Raw genomic sequence first — 22,165 nt, 5'->3', positions numbered from 1 at the left:
CTAAAATCACTCACACAATACAAAGGCAGAGAAGATGCCAAAAATACCTGGATGCTCTGCAGTTTCTTTACATGCTTCCACTTTTGTTCCATATAAAGGTGAGGCTTACAGTCCAACATAGCCAAAAGGGGGTGTTGGCAGATGCTCTCAACTGAAGGGAGATTACCTTAAGGTACCTCAAAGGTACCTCAGAAAACCCAGCAGTTTTTCTCAGCAAAGGAGGTCTGTGTGAGCCCTGTCAGCCTCAGCCTGCTGCCCTGACTGGTCCAGCATTTATAGACCAGGTAGAATCTTGGTCCACAGAATTTCAGATAGTTGTTGATGTGCAGCTACTTACAGGCCTTTCAGTAGCTGAGATTCTTCATAAGCAGGGAAATATTGAGACAGTACGTTTTTTTTTTTATCCCAGTAGCATGAAAAGACAATACCTATTCAGGTACAGGAATAAAGTGTATAGGTTCAGAGACCCTATGTATTCGTCATCTCTTCCAGGAGACTAAAGCTGCTCAAATCCTCAGGCTTTGTTTTTCAAAACACAATCTCATGCAACTTTGGGTGCAGGTCAGGACACGAACTCCAGCTTAGCTAAGTCTATTCAACTTGAGGGATAGTTCAAATAGCAGGACACACATCCTGGAAAGGACAGTGCTGGAACCATGAAAATAACTTCACTGATGACTAAATCTTGAGCCTTCAGGCAAAACAAATGACCTTTGTCCTTTGGAACATAAACAAAAAAATAAATCTTGCTTCACTTTAGTGACATATAACAAATAAACTAAATAATAATAATGACCATCTGTAGTTTTGGTTTGGGTATTATTTTTTGGGGAGGTGTTTTTTTTTTCTTTTTAGCAGAATGTTATTTCCGGCATATCTCTGTACAAACGAAAATAGTGGTTGGCAAACAGAGGGCTGATCTGAGAATGAAACACTTTCCTCCTCTGCTCCTTTTAAAACCGATTTAGGTCTTTTATGCACAGCTCTGAGACTCAGTACAGCTGTGACTATGAGCAAGTGTAAGAAATGAGTCATATCAAGGTTTCCTTACTGATTGACTGTGAGTAGCCTGGTTACTCGATCAGCCTAAGACATTATTATTTTTAACAGGGCCAACAGCGACAAGTGCTGGACTCTGTTAGGATCTGCCACATTCACGTTGATAAAACCCCTCCCAGCTAAGTCTAAGACTTGGAATTTCTCGGTTCTTGCCAGTAGCACTGTCAGCTTAAGCATGCCTGGTCACCAGCTTAGACAACAGCCATAAACAGTATCCTGGAGCAATGCAGAGTCAGAAGTCAGCCAAGGAGCATGGGTCTATTTGGTCTAAATATGCCGTGTCAAGTTCAGCTTAATCTACATGGGAAGCCACAAAGGGCTTCAAGCTTCCAGACATGAGGCTGTAACAGAGGTGTTTGCTTTTTCTGTCTTTCACCACAAACATCCCCAGAGAGCACCTCCCCACCACCTGGGGTCGGTGACAAAGGCCCTTGCATATCTGCCCATATGGTTAGCAACTAAGCAATGCTGAGAGATGAGCACAGTGCCCTGGATATAAAACACAGCACTGAAATTCAACTTATCCTGGCCTGAGCATTCAAGAAGCAAGGACAGAAGAGACACTGTGCAGCTTAAGCTCTCCAGATTTACTTCCTGGTACAATCTATCACCCTCAGTCTGGAGCCCTAGAGAAAATACAAGGGCTGTAGTACCCTCAACCAAAAGAAGGCATTGTACCAGAGCAAGGTGAGCAGACATTAAAACCTTGCATTAGCCAGAACATATAAAACAGTATGTTTGCCATGCCACTCCAATGGCTGAGCCTTCACTATGTCAAGCCAACATGACAAACCTGCACTTACAGGCATTTCTTTGAAGGTTTTAAATCATGCCATAGAGAAAACAGTGAAAGGGTGGTCAAGTCATACTGGATAGATGCACTTGCCTGTGACAGTCAGTTAGACTAAATGAGGCTACTGCACAGTGATGGTGCTTGACAAGAAGCAAAGGAAATTGTTCAGGCAGTCCCAACAGGAACTCAGTTAATTATTAATAGGGACTTCTTATAGCTGACATCTACTGTATTAGAGGAAATCCCCAGTACTTTAGTGTGTGGGTCAGATATTCACTTCTGGTTAAATGAGCCAATCTGGCCAAGAAATTTTGGCAGGTTTTCTTAGTTGGCCATAAGCAGGGAGAAAATTAAGAGTCAGATGTCAGAAGAGAAATCAGTCTATTTGAACTACTGACCCCATGACAGAAAGTCTGGACTTTCATTGTCTCCAATCTTTAAAGCTTATTAAGCCAATGAATGTAATCCAATGGCTAAAAAGGGACAAGTCTTTGACTATGTCTGGGAGAATTTTAAGAGAGTATCTTCTTTTCCTTTCTTTTCTTTCTCCTGATTTTGCATTTAAAGAGCGAGGTTGGCTTACAGGCTAGAATATGTATTTTTCTCTAGCTTTTTCTCCATTGACATGAACCTGTTTGGAACCTGGCTGAAGATAAGAATCTTTTATTCAGAGACAAGAAAGTTGAATTTGGTAGACTAATTGCTGGCATGGTAACTATTGCCAGTCACACATGTTCAGATAGCTCGTTTTCACAGAAATCTCTATAGATCAAAAATTTTCATGTATTTTAACATGGGAAACTATTCTGCAGAAAATTTGCAGCTAAAAGACACCAGAATTTATTCTCCTCTATACAGTGCATTGGTCACTCCCATGAAAAGTGAAAAGAATAACACAGGGAACAAGAAGTGAGGGACCACCACAGATTATTAACAGTTACTTATCAATCAAAGCAGGAATACACAGCCATGAAGCCTTTGGTAGCAATATATACAGATACATCCAGAGAACAAGAGGACAAGATCTTGAAAAGACTGTTAAATTGAAAAGAAGCAAAAAAGATACAGAGCTCATAACCAATGTCTGAACAAGCTTTTCCTGCTCCTGGACCAAGTGCCACTGCATAGGCAGATATTTACAGACAGGTGACTGAATTTCCAAATGCTCTATGCTACAAAAGGAGTCCAAGCTCTGTTCTATGGGCAGTGTCTCTGACTCACAATTGCAGCCAAGTATATAAACCAGGCCATGTCTGGAGAGAACAGATTTCTATTTTAGGATAAGGTTTTTCTTTACATGGGGAATCCTCGCTACTCAAAATTGTAATAAGAAATGAGCATAAGTGAGGGCATTGTTAGCTGGGAATGGCTTACTGTAGGTTTAAATATGGAGCAAACATTCTCCATCAGTTGCTCTTGGGAACGCTTACTCCTCTGAAGGAATGAACTACTTACTTTTTCAAAATGCCACATTCAGCTTCCCCAGGCAAACTTTAAGACTTTAATGCAACCTGTGAACTGGGCATGCACCCCATATATGCATACAGGGCACGTGCAGCTTGGGCTTGGAGAAGCACATAGGCTCATACTTTCTTTCATGCTGTCTTTTCCAAGCATCATCCTTAAGCCCTTCCTCAAGGCTAGGATAAGTTCACATTTGCAGTTTCTTAATGTTGAGATTAGCCTGGGGCAGGTGGCAAGCCTAACAATCACCTTTGTGGATATATTTTAACTTTTAAGGATTTAGTTTAATTTAATTACAAATGTAATCCCTATGGATTGCACCTGCAAGTAGTTCAGCTTTCCAGAGCCTAGAAGTCTGGGGGAAGGAGGCTCCAGAAGCATGTTTTGTTCACAGACAGAGTTGGAAGTGCCTCTGTGAAATAACCAGGGTTTTCCTCAAATACTGGAGCTCTGAATGATTTCTGAACACCACCAATATGGCATGCTGCCTACTGCTTCCCAGTAGCTTCTAATTACATTGTGTAATATATGGAATACAATACAAGAGGCAAATTTATCAATTAATATGAATATGATGAGACCACAGAGAATGTGTCTGTATGAGCTGCTAAACTGACTTGAGAGTGATCGAGCATCTTCTGTTCAGTTTTATTCCCAGTGTTCAGTGTTACTTGGTTTAGGGTTTAGAATTTAATATGATTTGCATCTAGAATATTAGAGCTGAAAGCTTTCATCTCATCTGAATTTCCTGGAAATAGTTTAAGAATTTTTAATAAAAAATGAAGCAGGGGAGGAGGGCAAGTAAGACCACAAACATTCAATACTAAAGCTGTACAGTTTTGAAGGATTCTTAGAAAGATATGTGAAAATTGAAAGTGCAGATACAGCGTTGCTAAAAAAGAATACCTTGGCCAAACCTAAGGACCCTCACAAGAGTGAAAATGCATAAACAAAACGAAACAGTTAATTGCATATTTTTAAATAGAAAAAAAAAATCTTCTGGAGGAATTAAATATGAGTAGCCTTCCACTGCCATTTTGTGACTTCCCTATGGGAATTAAGGAAAGGGAAGGCGCAATCCAGGGGCTGAGTCACATGATCAAGTCTCTGTATCTTAACTAGTTACATGTTCAGCTAGGCCAGCTCAGTCCTCAGATGGATGCTCAGTCCTACTCCTAGGTCACTGCACACACAGGTGACAGCAGAAATGCCAGGAAGTCCCTAAGTCACGAGTGATGGGAGCCTGAGAAAAGGAGAGACATGCCTGTACAACTCTTCTGGTTCTGCAGGTGCTGGACAGCCAGGGCCACCTCCCTGCCCTGTGCAGCTCCATACATACTAGCCTGTATGCTGGTGGCATGACAGACGTGGTCAATAGCATGGAGGGCAGGGTGGAGAAGAGACCCTGGAAGGAGCTGCCTGCCACACAGGCTTCCTCCATGCCTACCCACAGCTTCCCAGTCAGAGCTCCCCAGTTGTACCCCAGGCCACATCCCATAGGTTCTCTATGAGTATCTGGTGCATCCTTGCTGGGATGGAGGTGGGGATGGCTTAATCCCCTTGCCTCACATCAGTGGCATCCACTCGCCCTCAGCGACAGGCAGGCAGAGGGCCAGTTCCCGAGCCTGGCTGCGGCCAGGCCGGCTGGGTGCTGAGAGCATCTCTGCAGCAAGGACCCACCATGGCCCTCTCCCCTCCTGGTGCTGCTCAGGCTTTTCCAGTGAAGTGTTTTTGGGCCTGAAAGCGCTGGTCTACCGCACTCCGACCTTCGCACGGCTGCGACTGCGGCCCCAGGCGTGAGAACGGGCTGGAGCCGAGAAAGGTGTCGCCGGAGGGAACGGCGCAAAGGCGTCCCCCCCAGGGCGAGGCATGGCTCCCCTTGGCCCTGAGGAGAGCCAGGGCCCGGAGCAGCCCTGCCGCCGGAGAGGCCCAGCGCACCCTGGCGGCGGCGGCCCCGACGACTCAGTCGCCATCACTAGGGCAACCGCGGCGCCGGGACGCGCTGTTGCCGTGGCCACCGCAGCCGCCACGCTTCTGGCGCAGCGAGGACGGCGGGAAGAGTGGGGGCCGGCGGGGCGTGCCGGGCCCACGCGTGGGCAGAGCGGGGCCCCGCAGCCGTCCCGGCGCGACGGCAGAACAAGCCCGACCCCAGCCGTCGCGGCGGCGACGCAAGTAGTGCCCGGTGTCCGAAAGACGGTGGCGCTGGGGTCCTTGCGGGGTCCCACCCGCCCCAGCCTCGGCCAGGCCGGGAGCCGTGTGGCAGCGCTGCCCCGGCCCCGCCACCCCGGCAGCCCCGCGCCCGGCCGGCCCCCGTGGGAAGGCAGGCCCCACAGAGGCAGGGGGAAGCCGGGCCCAGGAGGAGAGGCGTTGTTAGCGCCCGCACCGCGTGCCTCAGCGAGGGCAGGGCTCCCCCTTGGGCGGACACACTGTAAAGTTGGCCCAAGTCAATATTGCCCCTGGCTGACATCTTGCCCACGTGGTAGTGGCAGTAGTTGCTTTCAGCTGCCACTCCTTTCCTCACAGGCTGGTCCCCAGACAGCCTGCAGAGCTGCCTCCCAAGCTTGCCTCCTTCCCCATTCCCTCCATAAAGAGCATCCAGAGGGCTAAAGGGTCCCTCCAGGCGTCTCCTTGCTTTCTTCTGTGAGTCTGCCAGCCTAAGAGCAGCACCAGCACAGCTGGGCCCTCGGTGTCCGTGTGTCCCACTACCAAGCAGCATTCCTCACCCACCTTTGGGGCTGCTGCACATGCCTGAGCCCCATCCTGCGTGTTCTGCCCCAGGCACGCAGAAGGTCAGGAAGGGAAAACGCCGTGTGTGGTACAGAACAGCTTCTGCAAGTAAATGCAGAAAATAGCTCTTAAATAGTGTTTTCTGCTAGAAAGTCCTCTGCATATGGCAAAGGTGAAACAAAAAAACTACTTTAGAGAAGCCACTGAAGAGATCAGTAACAGTCTGGAAATGATTCTGTGTTTTCAAACCATCTATAGACATAGCAATCAAGTACTTAGGAGATTATGCATGGTAGGCAAGAGGGTGACATTTTTCTTTTAGAAAGGAAAACACAGTTTTCCTTACCCATGCTTCCCTTCATAAAGTTATGCTCAGAAAGATCAATTCACTGAATTTTTTCCTGCTGCTTTCTTTAAAAAAAGTTCAGATGCACAGAGATGTTTTTTCACCCAGTACTACTGAGTCTATTGAAAAGAATGAAGCTTTTGTCAATACACTCAGGGTTCAGACAATAATAGATTTTATCTGGAATTAAATATTATCATCTTTACTTTAGCATTGAGGTGGATGGTTATTTACCTACCTATTGTCTGCAGAGACCTAGCTTTAGGTACTCTAGCATATATTGGTTGCAGCAGTGGGCACAGATTTCTCTTGTTTGAGTTTCTCTTCTTTTTTCTCTCCTCCCAAGCAAAGCAAATACTTTCAAGCCAACACCTTGCACAATCTGTATTCCTGTAGCAGCTTGCAAGGTGAGAAAAGATTTTGTTGTTGTTGTTGTGTCATTCATAGATCACTACTGACATACCCTGTGCAATTTATTATGGGTATAACACACCTGTTGCAAGTTATACTGTGACTACAGTCAGGTCACATCCTTGTAGGTCATTCTTCATCCAGCACTAATATCAAACGGTGCTTTGGGAAATCTTACCTGCAAGTCCTTTTCCTTTGACCACTGATATTACACTTGTACGAATGACTGACGTGACATTCCCATCTGTGCTTCCACTACCCTCACTTACCCTCTCTTATCCCCAGTAGCATTAGTTCTGATAGACAGTGATGTGAAAAGAGTCTGTGCTCAGGAGTTAATGAATTTGAGTGCCTTGCTACAGATGCTTTCAAAAGGGGGCAGACATTCAGAGGAAGAAGAGAGCAATCACTCTGCGAGGGCTGAGCACCCACAGAGCAAAGGACACGAGACACATGGGCCCTTCTGGCAATCTCTGTCAGCGTCCGTGCAGTCCAGCTTACACAGCTGGGCCCCTTTATAATTCTGAAAGGATATTTCCCCCTTCCCCCCCCCTTGGTTGGTTGGCTGGTTGTTTTACTTTCAGATCACTTAACAAACAGGAAATAAAGAGGACATCAAACAAAACGACAGAGCTCCACACATTACACTGCTCAGCTGGGAAGCTCAGTGTGAGTCTCTTTGAGGGGTGGGAGTTCCAGCAGTTGTGCATCCCTAGCTGTGACCCATTTCTTCTCAGCCCTTCCCTTTTATCCTATGACTATGAAAGAACTTTTTATTTAACCAGCATGGGGAATCCTTTATTTCAGCTGCCCAAAAGCCAGAGCACTACTTACTTTAAAACACAAATAGAAAGAGAGTGAGAGGGTTAATGAGAGGAATACAGACTTCATTAACTCCATGGACCAAGACAGCAGGTGGTGGGAGGCAACTTTCACCATACTGACAAAAAAAATGTCTATATTTTATTGTTCAGTTGCTGGAGTCACCAAATCTTTTGTTGATCATTTTATTAGTTCTATATAAAAGACTTCACTTTGGTAATGGCCTCACAGCACTTCAGATCAGGAAAAAAGAAAACCACCACCAGAACAAAACCTGCTTGCCAACAGCATCAAATCAGCATCACTTAGCTAAAATTAAATATTTTTGGTGGGGCAAATGATACACACTTAATCCAGTGCAAATCCCTAGCCTTCCACCTAGTTAGTGGTTTTAGCCTTCACTCTCACTTTGCACAACTCCATCTTGAATGAGCTGGTATGAATCATTTCAGCCCATTTCAACTAAAAGGAGAGTGGCAGAATTAGTCTGATTTTATTTGAAGTTACTCTGATATCACTAAGATTTTCTGTCTGGGGCACTACCTCAGCAGATGGAGCTTTTCCAGCCTCCTGATTTTGGAGACCATTAGAAATAAAATCAGGGAAAGTTATCAAAAGTTTAGTTAGCAAATTCTGCAGGCACAATTCCCCATGGAGGGGATGTTCCTCTGTTTATTTACCCAGAGATATATTTGAGTAATAGAGAACTGAACCCTAAGCAACAGCTCAAGACTGACCAGTCTTGCCATAATCACAAGTCACCTCTTTGAAAATGATGCCTGGCATTATCATCTCATGTCACCATGGGCAAAACTGTCCCTTCCATCTGCATCGCAGTCCAGAGTCCACATAGCCTGTACCATTCTCACACCAACATTCATGGGAATCCAGCCTACAAAAGGACATGAAAAAGGGGGTATTAAATACCCTCTTTTATGGAATTACTTCTGATTTCTCTGCCTATGTAGATATATGTAGGAAATGTACTTATGGAGTGGCAGGAGTACTTAGCTTTTTTGCAAAATAAATGTTACCATTCCCTCTCTTTGTATGAGCTGCATGGCTAGTGAAGCAGGAATACTCTGTGGAGCTCTTGCTAAACATTAGGGTTTGTGTTTCTGAGGGCTTTTCTTGGCTGAAGCAGCCAGAAGGATTGTGCTACCATTGCATTTAGCTGAGACTTGCAGAAGCCCAAATCAACTGCAGGCGGTCTGAAGCCCAGGATGGGGATCAGATTTAAGGATCTGGGTTCATCTTTGGTTACTTTTGAAAGGATACTTCTCAAACACCAGAAATCCACATAAGCTGCTCATGTTTCCTCTGCACCTCTCCCACTCACCCAACTTCACATGGGCTCCTTCTTAGCAGTATGGTTCAGGCAGACTTTGAATCCACCAAAGAGGAAAAGGCTGCACTTATACAACTCCAAGACTAACTAGAAGAGGGGTGCATTGGAAATCTCAAAAAAAAATCTGTTCCCAGGAGATCTCAGCAGTCCCACAAGTTCACGTTGCTAAGTTACATTTCAGATAGACACCAAGGAATATGTACCTCCAGCAGTCAGGCATCTCCCTGCCCCACAGTACCACTGGGAATCCATGCTAGACAATCACTTTCCCTTTTCCAGTTCCGTTCTCCCTGGTCTGAAACCAATGTCAGAGCACAAGCACGTTTGTTAACACAGGGGAAAAGTGGAGTACATGGAAATGTATTCTGTGCTTTTCAGACTCCCGTTGCCACACCTTTTGAGCTAACTTTAAACTCCAGGTTAATGATAGCATATAATAAGCCAACCTTATTATAATTGCACCATCTTAGTCTATTAAATTAGTAAATCTATACGTAATGTAAATTGCTCAATCATAAATCTCTACATTAGTATTTTAAACACATAAAGCATAATTCACTACAGCAGGAATGACTTATTATTCAGCATCAGCAGAGCAGGGTGTAATGCCAGGCTTTAGCCACCTCTTCCACCTGAACCTGCATTTAGAGCCAGAATCTATGTCAAGCTTTTCAAACCTTCATCTGAGCAGGTAATATGTTAACAGCATTCTCAGAGAGATCTGAGAACATGGGTAAAACGTGAGCTCAGAGTAAATACAACACAACATCACAGCAGGCAGGCAACACAGAGTATTCATAGCCTTACCTGCATTTACTAGCAACACTAGAAAACTTCATGGGTGCTTTTAGAAGCTTTGGTACACCCCAGGCTGCAAAGCTGGTGCTTCTTTAAGCATGCTCAGCTCTCGCTTTTCCAAACACATGCTGACATTACAATCCAGCTTCTTGTGAAGGTGGGCAAGCCACCTGGGTATGAGCAAAAGCAGGTTTCACCTCTCTGTATAAGATGTATATCCGCTGTAGCACAAGAATATGACAAAGATTTCTGAAAAGGCTTTGATATGCTGCTCCATCCTCATGGCAACCTGACTGGAGCTATACCTAGGCAGACAGTCTTACCTTACAATCCATTATGTGCTCCAGGCAAGTTATCTGTTAGAGCTTCCTTGCATTTGCAACATCCTTGAGGGATTCTGCAGCACTCAGACTGGTAATGAAGGTAAGATAGTCAGGATCAGAACAATAATAAATCTGAGAAAGAGATGATCCCTGGTTAGTGTCTGTTCTAGGCTTAATGAACGATAATAGGCGCTACAGAAAGCATTGAAGTTAGAGATCACAGAATATGGCGCTGATCCCCCAGTAAATGATTTGTAATATTTAGTGGCCTAAAGGTCTATAACCTAAGCTTATAGATCTATATCATTATGAATAATTTCTTACAAGGTTTTGACTAACCACTCAAACCTGTCATCAGCACATAGGATGGATGAAATCACATCATACCACAGCATTCCCTGCATGTGAAGGGTACTTGCCTTAGACATAGCCAAATCAGAAACCCCAGATCTGTTTTCTCACTACGGTAGCTCAGTTTTAAGTTTGAATCTGATGAAGATTTCTTCATGTGAGAAACCCCCTTGAAATCATTGAGTTACTTGCATGTAAAAAAATATCAGTACAGGAGGATGCTTAATTTGCTGAAATGCTATTGATGGCAGGACTATGGTGCACACTCTGTGAATGTCACATCTTCACTGTTTTCCATTCACAGGTTCAATGCCAAGTGGAAAAATTACAAGAATCTAAACGAAAATAAGGCCAACTCTCTAGTATGAGCCCGTGCTGGTATAGGTAAACTAATTAGATATAACTGACATTTCTTTGGCAGCCATACCCCAAGAATACAGAATTTCAAAGTCCTTTTGCTGGTCTGGCTTATTTCACTCAACAGATCTGGTAAACTTTATTAGCAAAGGCACTTTTCCTTCAGTAAAAGATAAGTCTACACAAGGACTGTTTTGTTAGCATAGCTATGCTGGCAAATCTCTTAGGCAGAGACTGATCCCAACAGAACTGTAGATGAAGGCCAAAGTTCAGATTCATAAATCAGAAATTACTGGGTACCAGCTGAGACCTAGTAGCTGCCTGTGAGCATGCTTTTTACTTGCAGCAAAAGCAACTTGAAACAATAGTTTTCATGTCTTTTACTGTAGCTTAAATTGGCTTGTGTTTGCTATGAACTAAGAAAATGTTCACAGGCAACTTACTGCAGTTTTTTTCATGCATGGTAACTTGTTAAACTAAAGTGACGTGACCCAAGCACCTGCGGAGCAGTTAGGGGAAGGCAATACTAATCTCCCCTCTTCTCACACTTGACAGAAATGAAGAAAAAACCCACAGAACAAAAAAACCAAACAAAAAAAAAACCACCAAAACACGCCAACAAACCAAAACCAAAAAAACCACACCACTGGCACATACCCTGACACTGGCTGACGTACATGTTCCATTTTCCATCACTCAAGCTCTATTGAATCTTCAGACCAAGAGGGGTTTCATCTTGTGTTTTGTTAGGTTTCTTTAGCCAAAGCTCTTGCACGTTACATTTTGGTCTGATTTGCTCTGCTAAAGCCGATTATAACTTTCCAGGGGCAGAGACCAAGTCTTCCCCAATGTTTATATCTTACCAAGTATGCTGTAAACAGTGAATAAATCAGTGATCATCTCAATAAAAGTTTGTATACATTTCATTAAATCATTTAAGCACATGTGTAAGTAACCGTACGAACAGCCTCCAAGTGGAACACTGTGAAACTCCATAGCAACGCTAATGACATTAGGGAAAGGAAAGACAGCCTTTGAAAAATGGATAGCTGGAGAGGTCATGGCTTTCAGCCACACTCGATCCCTTGGCATTCAGTGTAAAATGCACTGTTCATTCCCCCAACTGGTGAAGAATTGAATAGACAAGAGACAACTTAATTGGGGGGGTGATGCTCTCCTCCACATTGATGCCATTTTTAAACACACAGTTGTGTACCATTCGGTTCTTCACCTGTGGTAACTCAGGGAGAAATCCTGGGCAGGGTCTTGGCTGGCTGCTATTATAAGCAATGATTAGGACAGCCAGTAATGATGGTCAGAGAAAACCCAGTGCTCCAAGAGCTGACACAAGTGACAGTGAGTACCTTTCCCAGCTATTACAAGCACAGAAATGTGGCACTGCAGGGAGCACCAAGGCTTCTTAGCTGTTCATGTAAAGCTGAATTTTTCCAAGGGCTCAGATAGCTCCCACCACTGAAAGAGGATGAAGACAGACACTGATGGGGAGACACCTGAGCACTGGATTTGCCACTCATTGTCCTGCAGTTGCTGCTTCTGGGAGGGAGGCTCTTTGCCCTTACAGTAGCTGCCACTCCACCAATGCACCCTGTCCTCCCCCTGGCAGCAGCCAGCAGAGCATTCCAGATGACTGGGGATAATTAAGGCAGACATCAGGACTATAGCTCTTTTACTGCCCCACCACTCTACTGCCCTCATGGACTGCTCACTTTGCCCAAAATAAAAGCTCATTCTGTCAGCTGTGCAGCCCTGCTCCTGGGCCTGGGCAGGCTGAGCAACATCCCTCTGACTCCTCCTCTCTCCCTCATTGTGTAGTTAAGTGAACTTGTAATCCTATTCCTGACCCTTCCAAGATAAAACTGGTCCCATTTGCTGTCATCAGTTGACAGTAACTCACAGAGACTGGGAGCAATGGTTTGTACCTTACCTTTAAATAATCTGCAGTTTGATATGTGATGTTGGAAACAAGTTCCTGTTTCCAAGCATCACTCTGTGCAAAAGGCCTTTTCATATAACAGCACCAATTATTTCAAGAGTTCAGAGCAACAGCTCCTTAATTTGAGTGGAAAAAACCAAAACAAACCTCTTTAATCCTGTCCCAGCTCTTGTCAACTCCACAGGACATCTGCAGCATGAACACCTCTGCCCTTTTTGGTGCAAGTATCACGCTACAGCTGTGTACAAGCCCTGATCAGGTCCAGATGTGGAGAGCAATTGAGACGATGTGGATCCACGGGCCAAAATGGGGCCCAAACTACCTGGCAGCCCAAGGCTGATTGCTTTTGTAGGGATGTTGAGGAAGAAGGATCTGCATAATCCAGCTTTCTCCACTCAGCCTGAGCTGCACATGGGCTTGCAAGGCCCTTAGGCGACTGGTCGCAGGGAAAATGAGCGCCCTGCGTCAGCACTGCTGCACACAGGGAAGCACACAGGAGTGAAGCGTCACTGCTGCAGGCTCGGGGGTGACAAAACCCAAAGTGTTCACAGCACAGCTGCCTGGAAGGGAACAGAGTCTGCGCAACAGAGACTTGGCTCCAGTCACCTCAGAAAAGGCTCAGCCAGGAAAACACTCAATAGAGGTGACAAACATCCTCCAGGTATTTTAAAGAGTGCTTATTATTTTTAATATCCGCGTTTCAGATTTTCCTGTGATTGCTGTTATTATTCCTCTCCTTTTAACAAGTAGAAAAGAAAAAGGGAAGAGCTAAGATATTTCCTGATATATTTTTTCCCTTTAGATAAATAAACCTATAAACATTTAAAAAGATGCTCCACATTTTGTTTTCCGTACACATCACCCATGTCATTTCCTCTCAGAAATATATTTGTGGGAATGCTCAACCAGCTCTCATACTGACATTCAGAATAGACAGCTTCTGATTTCAAATTAAAGCAGTCAATAACCAGCACCTCGGCACGTGACTGGGCGTCATCCACTTGTGAGAGATACTTCTTTCACTACTATAAATTTATACATTTGTCTTCTGCAGGCTGTGATACTTTTCCTAGACTACTGATGTCCCTTACAGATATTATTCTGCCCCGATACAGAGGTATGTCAGCAAAAAAACCAGAGTACAGATTGAGTCATATGGGCAAAACATTTTTTCTGATGGCTCACATTGCCTCAGAAGAAACAAGTCAGTAGTAGCACAAGCGAGTCCTTGGGACAGATTTCACCTATGCTAACAGAGTGTGTAAGTACACCTGTAACAGCAAACCCAAATAGCTCTTTTACCACCTGTCATCTGGATACACAGATGAAACTCCAGGATATTCTGTATGGCAGTTGTTTCCAGGCAGCTTGGCCGAGATCCACACAGATACCAGCCAGTAACCTAGTTGTGCAATTCTCGGTCCATCAGCAAAGCTAGTCTACTCACTCGCAAGAGCAGGAAGCCCGAAGATAACGCAACTCAGTGCGACAGCATACTCTTGCCACTGAAAAGCTTACCCCTCCTTTCATCTTGCTCTCTACTGATGTTAAAGGAGCATTTATTGCCATAAAATGCGAGCACCAGAAAAGAGAACCAGCATGCTGGATCTGAAGTGCACAGCCTGCAGGTTGAAAGGCTATTGTTAAGTCTGTAGATGGGGTTTAATGTTTCTGTTATTCTATGGCACGTCAAAGGAGGGAATGTGAGGTTATTAGTCCATAATTTTTTAGCTATTGACAGGTCTTGGACTAAAAAAAAACAAATTAGAAAAACAAAAACAAAAATTTAAAACAAAACAAAAACAAAAAACCCCAAACAACTAATTTCAACTTTGAGTTTTGGGGTTGTTTGTGTTTTGTTTTGGGGTGTTTTTGTTTGGTTTGGTGGGGTTTTTTTTTTGGGGGGGGGAGGGTTGATTTCATGTGTGTGGTTTTTTTGAGTTGTGTGTGGGTTTTTTTTAAAGCCTTTTATAAAACAAATGCAGGGGAGGAAAGGTCTCTGGTGCTCATATGATGTGAAGGTTACCTTCAAAATACATGTCAAATGTAACCTATGCAGTAATGCCTATCTGAGTTGCCAAAGGGCTTGAAGCAATTACACATGAACAGCTATATAGTTCTGCTTCTATAATAAGTATCCACACCAACTATTTCAGTGCTCAAAGACTTGTGAAGGGAACAGGGTTATTACTCCAGGGATCTGTAAAATACAGTGTTGTCAACCTCAAATACTGAAAAACATCCACATCAATTCCACTTCCCTAAAAAGACAAAGGACCAGGTTAAAAGTTTTGAAATGAAATGCTTGTGGGTGTTGTTTTATGCCTTATAATTTCAATTCTCTCACGTATATTAAGGTCAAAGTTTTAGGCTTTTATCCACATTCAGAAATGTAAGAAAAAATATTGAACTTGTCTAGCCACTTGGCTTTTAAGGGCAGGGAGGAATACATCACTCAAGCTCACAGTTAACTTCTGAGAGCGCTGACAAGTTCAGCAATCGAATGTGACCAGCACCTCTTTTCTGCTGCTGAGGACAGGTGATTCTTGGGTTGTAAATCAAGCTGAGAGATCACCGTCACTTCAGCATATGCTAAACTTGTCTGAAAGGTTAAATCCTGCAGAAGGAAGTTGAGGAGGTTTTAATTGCACAGGTGCTCAATTTATTTGTCACATTCATTCATCTACTCTGGTAAAAACTTACCCCTCCAGCCCAATCTACCGAAGATGAAATCATTACTGTAAGTCCCCACCTCTTCCTTAACGTCAAAGGACCTCATTCTTGTTACCATATATTTAGGTTACTGAAAACCAGTGACAAATGTGTGCTGTTCAAATAAAGCCAAAAATGCAGTCCTGATAACTAACATTGGAAGAAACACAATTGCCACAACACAAAATAGAACCACCACACAAGTTTGTGCCCACAAGAGCATGCAGAAAAGAAGCCCATTCCCAAGCTTATTTCAATGAAAGGAAAAAACCAAGGCAGTTAAAATACAGATTGTACCTCTCAGCCCTTCAGCCCAAGACAGTGAATACCAGACTGAAATAGCAAAAGCAAAAACATCAGCAATGAGAGCTGTATTACAGCCCTGCTTTTAAGGGCAAGCTTTGATCCTGTGCTCAATGTGGGGAGATGAGAGGGCAGGGTGGTGTTCCCATTTCTGCAGCATGACATGATGCAAGCTTCCTTTGCTCTGAGCAAGCTCTGGATTTGTGTCCAGCACAACTCACTGCCATGCTCAGGACAAGGAATAGAGCCATACAAGTTTCCCACCATCCTCCCCTGACCTGCTTTTGCCCTCGGAGAGACTCTTGAATCTGTAAATATAAGCAAAGACAAGACAGTCCTTTTGACTCCTCTGCAAGATCTCCCCAAAGTCAAACCGTGGTTTAATTTCCTTCACAATAACATAATAATCATTTCTGCCCCTAGTTACTATGAAACGCAGAGAAGGGAGAGGCAGGAAGAGCAAGTCTTCATACAAGCAATGCTCTGAGCAATATTCTGCACTGTGCTGGCATACACTGCCCTTCTGTTGCATCAGACATTCATTAAGTCAAAAGGCTTGGCAGTGCTCTCTAGGTTGTTAATAAATGTGCTGTGTAGAGCTATGGAGTCCTCCAGGCACAATCCCTACTACAAGCTCATCCTTATTGAATTCAGTTCTACTGTACTTACATTTTGTTTGCACAAGGACCTCCACAATTTCAGAGAGCAAAACCTGTGTAGCCTTAGCAGCTCGTTGTGGCTCTCTTTTTGTTTTCCTGAGTTACCCAAGTTCAAGCTGGACAGATTTGAGAGACAATCTATCCAGTTGCAAACCACTGTACGTGCTCCGTTGGAACAGCTCACAGTGGAAAAATTTTAGCTGTGATTCAACTGCCTGTTGAAATTTTGCCTTGTCTTTATGGCCAAAAAGATGAAGGAACTAAACTCTTCTATTTTTCCACAAAGGCTCTTTACCACTGGGATTATTCTCATCATTGCAACACCAGCAGCAGTGTAGTAAAGAACTTTGAGGCTTACAAAAAGTCAGTTTGGACTAACCATCTTTGACCCAGAGTGGAGAGGTCTGGTGCAGAAAGCCTGCCATCACTGTGTTCCTGTCCCTGTCCTTACCGGCATTGTGCATTCCTCCTGCCAAGCCTTTGCAGAATACCTTGAAGAAAAGCTAGCAAACAGCAAGGCTAGTCATTGTCCACAGAGCTTTTGTCCTGCCTGTCCACTCCCATATCAGTCTTGGAGCAACGCAGGCACTGTTGGCTTCCTGCCGGGACACTTGCACCAATGCTTCGCACATAGCAAGAGCTGACTTTCCCCTCAAGCACCAGCTCTAACGAAATAGGAAAGTAACGAGCATAATACCCTGCTGTTTCACAGGGAAGCAAAGTTAGCACAACATATCATCTCAAGACAAAGTGTTTGCTACCATCCATCCATCTTCTATGGGAGGAGTCATTTTTGCCAGTCTTACTTGTGTGGTAAAGGGGCAGCAGAGAGTCTTTTATCTGAAAGCACGTTTCCCTGGAGATCAAGAGTATATTCTTTAGTTTTCAAATCTTCCCTCTTTATCCTCACAGTTCCCATATACGGGAAAAAAATGGCAAAATGTTAGTGAGAGTATATATAAATCACACCAACCACTGATCCTCTTATCCAGTAACCATAACACATCGTACATTGAAAGTCTCTTTTGGAGAGAATAAAATAAATTACATTTTGCTTGCCAGCATACTGAACCTTACGTTGGTTATTGTAAGTTACTGAAAGCACAAAGGTATAAGCCTTTGTGTGCTCTTTTGCAAACGTGGAATATGAACATCAAAGAAGGCAGTTATCATAAACTGCCCTTTCTCTGCCTCTGCCTTTGACAATAGACTGATCTTCTCACATGCGTTATTGAGTTAAAAGAAACAATATTCAAGTGTTTGAAAATTTTATCACCTCTGCAGTTGATCAAAAACATAGGGAGAATTATTAACATCATCAAAATTCCATTTTTAAACAGTAAAAGGTCATCATTTTGCACATGAAGACATTAGTCAGTGTGAAGTGATCCTACTTCAGGACAATTATTTTTGGGCCCATTTGTTTTCTGAGTCAAGGTACACTTGGCTCTTACTCTAAAGGGATAACACACACCAAGTCGTCAAGGGATTCTTCTAGAACAGAGCTGTACTTTTTTCATTCTTCACCACAAAACCATGAGAATCTGTCTCTCTCGTGCCAAGAAAAATGTGTCATGAACATCACCACCACGTGTGTTCGTCCCATTCAGATTCACAAATCTATTTTAATTTCAGGGGTATCGCAAAGCCACTCACAGTTATACCCAACCCCTGGTGATAGGCCAGTCTCAGAAATGATGATACTGTCTTGTAAAAATTATGCTCAGGTGAGAAAGTAAAGCAACATGAAGTTACTATTTTTCATCATAACAGGACGGAGGTTGCCTGCAATTTTTGCTCTAAACTAGTTTTTCCTCAGCAGCTGTATTTTTACTTGCAGGTCTCTTCATCTTTCCCCAACAGATCGATTAGATTCAGTGCTAGTAAGACTCTACATCATGTTTAAACTTTACCTTCTTTCAAGCAACATGTATGACTCATCATCTCAGTAATTACAACAAATAAACCAAATTTCCCATCTGTGTCACTAAGTAGAGACCACTTAAAATCAGTGCCTATAGATGTTGCTTTGAACATGCTGCAGAAATTAAAAGACTGAGGAGCTGCCAGCCATCCTGACCTCTCAGTGCAAAGCAGGAGTAGACCCTGCTCTGTCATGTGCTAAGCAGAGAGGAGGGGAGATGTGAAAGTCATTCAAATGAGGAAAGAATGTCTCCTCTCCTTGTCAAGAAGGGCATTTTAATTATGTTTCTCAGTTTTAAAATGCACCAAGATGACTTTGTTTTATAAGTGCTCTGGAGCCTGAGGCATACATTTGTATTACAGTTGGGTGCTTTTATTGCATATTGTATTTTGAAATGTTCCTTAGAAGATCAAGCATTTTCCCACTGAGAAATCTAATACATTATTATTATTTCTGATTCCATAATTATCTGGATCACTGTGGTGCATGTCAACCACATGACTTTGCGTATCTTTCTTTTTCCTCCTCTCTCAAAGGATTCTGTTGTTTGGATTATGCAATCATTTTGTTAATACCAGGACAGATGGCCACAATGAAAACACACAGGGTGCTCTCTCTGATAGATACTTGCCAATATCAACAGGAAAGAACAGAATTAAATTCATGAACTTTAGAGAGAAAGCACAAGCTTGATCTTGAGCAGGGAACAGCATAATGCTTTCATGTACACAATGATAGCTGATGACAATCTATAGACATGCAGATTGCAAGACTAGAAAAATCCAAAATAGGGCCTGAAGTAACCTTTAGAGGTCATATAACAGAGGGCTGCAAATACCCTGTTTGCCACAGACAGCACAAGGTCAGAGTTGGAGAGGATGCAGTAAGGATCCAGTGCTTTGCTTCCCAGACACCCAAAAAGGTTTCCTAACATCAAACCTAAATCACCCCCCATCTGCTGCAATTTAAGCCCATCATATCTCACTCTGTCCACCTGTTTTTATCAGCAGCCTTCTATAGTTTGGAAATCTGATCCTATATCTCCCTGCTGTTACCTCTAAACAAGGACAAGCCAAGCACCTAGCAATTTAGCCTCCTGCCCCCACAGCAACACACCATCAATGCTTCTTCAATAACTTCTGCACTCAGCCCTTAATTTCTGGGGGAGCTCCAAGGCATGCAGCAACTACACGTGTGGGCCACTCAGTATGGTGTGAGTAGGGGAAGATGGTTTCCCATCCAGTATGAAGACAATCCAGATTTCAGTTTGAAGGCTTGCAGATTTGGCTGCTAAACTCACCAGACTCCAGTTACCAAAGGAAGTCTAGCACATCTGGAAAATTTCCGTCCTCCTGATACTGCCAGTTTCCCATGATGTCACTGCTTGTTCTCAACCAAGAGAGAGGCTCTTAGACGTCACTCAGTAACACCAGGAAATCCATTTCCATCCCCTCAGCAAGAACTTGTGGCACTGGAGGTCACTAAAGAACAGGAAGATTTAATAAGAGAGTCCACACCACTAATTAAAAATATGTCTTTAAGATTGTAAAAAACTGCAGAAGTTAAAGTTTCAATCTGATGCTCCTGTTACTAGCAAAATTATATTAAACTGGGCACTGCTGATATGAGAAAGCCAAATGCACATTGAACATAAAAAGATAATCTTTGCTTTGTAAAACATGTGGTCTCTGACAGAGTCCACACCTGATAGAAGTTTGTCAGAGCTTGGTAAATCCAGAAGTCTCAAAATAATTAACCAGAGCAAGGTGTGAGAAAAGAACTGGGCATCATTGCTAGATGAGAACTCTGCGTTTCTTTAAACCAAGTGACAAAGAACAGATCCTGCTCAGGCCAGTATTCTTCGTCTTTACAATTAAAATGCAGATGTATACACTAAACAGACACTCTGCCAAAGCTTACACCTATATATTCTGTGAACCTAAACCTCAGGATGAAACGTAATATTTCCAATACCTTGGAAATGTCAATATAAATTTATTTGGTATTGAGCCTAGTGCTCACACACCCTCGCAAGCACACTGATACAGTATTTGCCAATACGATTGTATTGTTTTCAAGAAAAACAGGTAATACAGATTTGGATCTAATGGAAGTAAAACAACATTTTATAAAATCCCTGCTACTAGTCATTCAGGGAACTGTCTTTGTACTCAAACACAGGTCTTAAGTTTTTTTTCCTATAAACTCTACCAGTTAAAGCAGAAAGCATTGATACTAAGGAGACTCTTCCTCGATCTCTGTATGAACTGGATCAGAACATTTGTACATCGTTGTGCAACTGCATTTCAAGAAAAACCCTTCAGCTGTAAATAGCACAAGGCAAGTTGGGTGTACCTGTGAGATAGTGGGACTCAAAACAATAACTCCTTTGCAAACATGACTGTACTGCCCCATGTACAAATTCAATGCCTACAATAGATTGAAACAACAATTTCTGAAGTAATACAAGGGAGTATTTCTGTGTTCATTCAAGTGGATCATATTAACTATTGACAGCTTATAATGAACCTGACTTTCTACTGGAGAAATTTAAAAACTGGCTTTTGCTATCTCAAAGTAGGGTAGATTTTGGAGAAGTATTTGCCAAGTCCAGAGACCAACCTCTGGTTAGATATGTGCAAATGTCAGGATTAGTCAAAACCTTTTCTCCAAGAAGATGAGAACATTTCAATGATTACTGCCCAGGTCTGAAGAGAAAAAAGAGCTGCAAGTAAATTCTTTATATATATATATATACATATATATATACACACACACACATTAGTCCAAGTAAATATTGATAAGTACCTCAGAATCCAAACAATGTAGCAATACCTTTCAGGTAGTTAAAATAAATGATATATTGGAAATAAGTCAGAAAAAATTATCTTAGACTTATGGCAGACTTAGATAACTGAAAAATTTAAGGACTTCAGTTTCTAGCTATGGAGCCAGCCATCCTGGAGGAACATCCCACCAGGCCACTGGCTCTGGGCTACAGCCATCACAGGGAGCCTGGCACTGCTGAGCACTGGGGTGGTCCTGCAGAAAGGGTTGCTCCTCAGTCCAATTCTTTTCTCCATAGTCAGTTGCTCCCTGTGCTTACATACATGGAAACGGACATGGAGAGCAGGTCCATCACCAGCCATCCTCACCCGGTCCCAGAACTAGAGAGGAAGATGGGTGCTTCCTGAGAAACCAAAGTCTTTTGAGGAGCTTCACTGCAAAAAAAAAAAAAGTAAAAAAAAAAGGACAGAGTCAACACTCCAGACTCAGGCAGCTCTGAAGCAGACATACAGCCTGTGTTTATCTCAGCAGACATCTTACAGTACAGGACTGCAGCTAACACTGTGGTAAATAAATACAGAGAAAGGCAGAGTCCTGAATTCATACAGTGTGTTCTTAGAAGAGCTCAGGCAGTTTCCCCATAGGATCTAAAGTACTTGTGTAGTAGTGGTTTATTGCTGACCAGGAATATTTCTTCCCATCTTGAAATTTTAAAATGGATTTTTTTATTATATTCATTCCCATGCCAACCCAAAGAAAATATCACAAACTAGAACTCTGAGAAAAACTGATTCTGGTTCCTCATTTGAGTTTTTATATTCATAGGATCGTTTAGGTTGGAAATGACCTTTAAGATCATGAAATCCAATCATAAACCCAACACTGCCAAATCCCACTAAACCTTGTCCCTATTCCTTCATTCACTTATTCCAGCTGTCATTCCATTGTTTTGATCATTTTTCATGAAAAATGTTTTTGATGAATGCACATTTTGTAATGAAAAACGGTAAGAAAGAACCCAGCACTA

The sequence above is a fragment of the Phalacrocorax carbo genome, chromosome 7 (genome assembly GCF_963921805.1).
Source record: "Phalacrocorax carbo chromosome 7, bPhaCar2.1, whole genome shotgun sequence".
Taxonomy (NCBI): Eukaryota; Metazoa; Chordata; class Aves; order Suliformes; family Phalacrocoracidae; genus Phalacrocorax; species Phalacrocorax carbo.
This window is presented reverse-complemented; position numbering follows the sequence as displayed.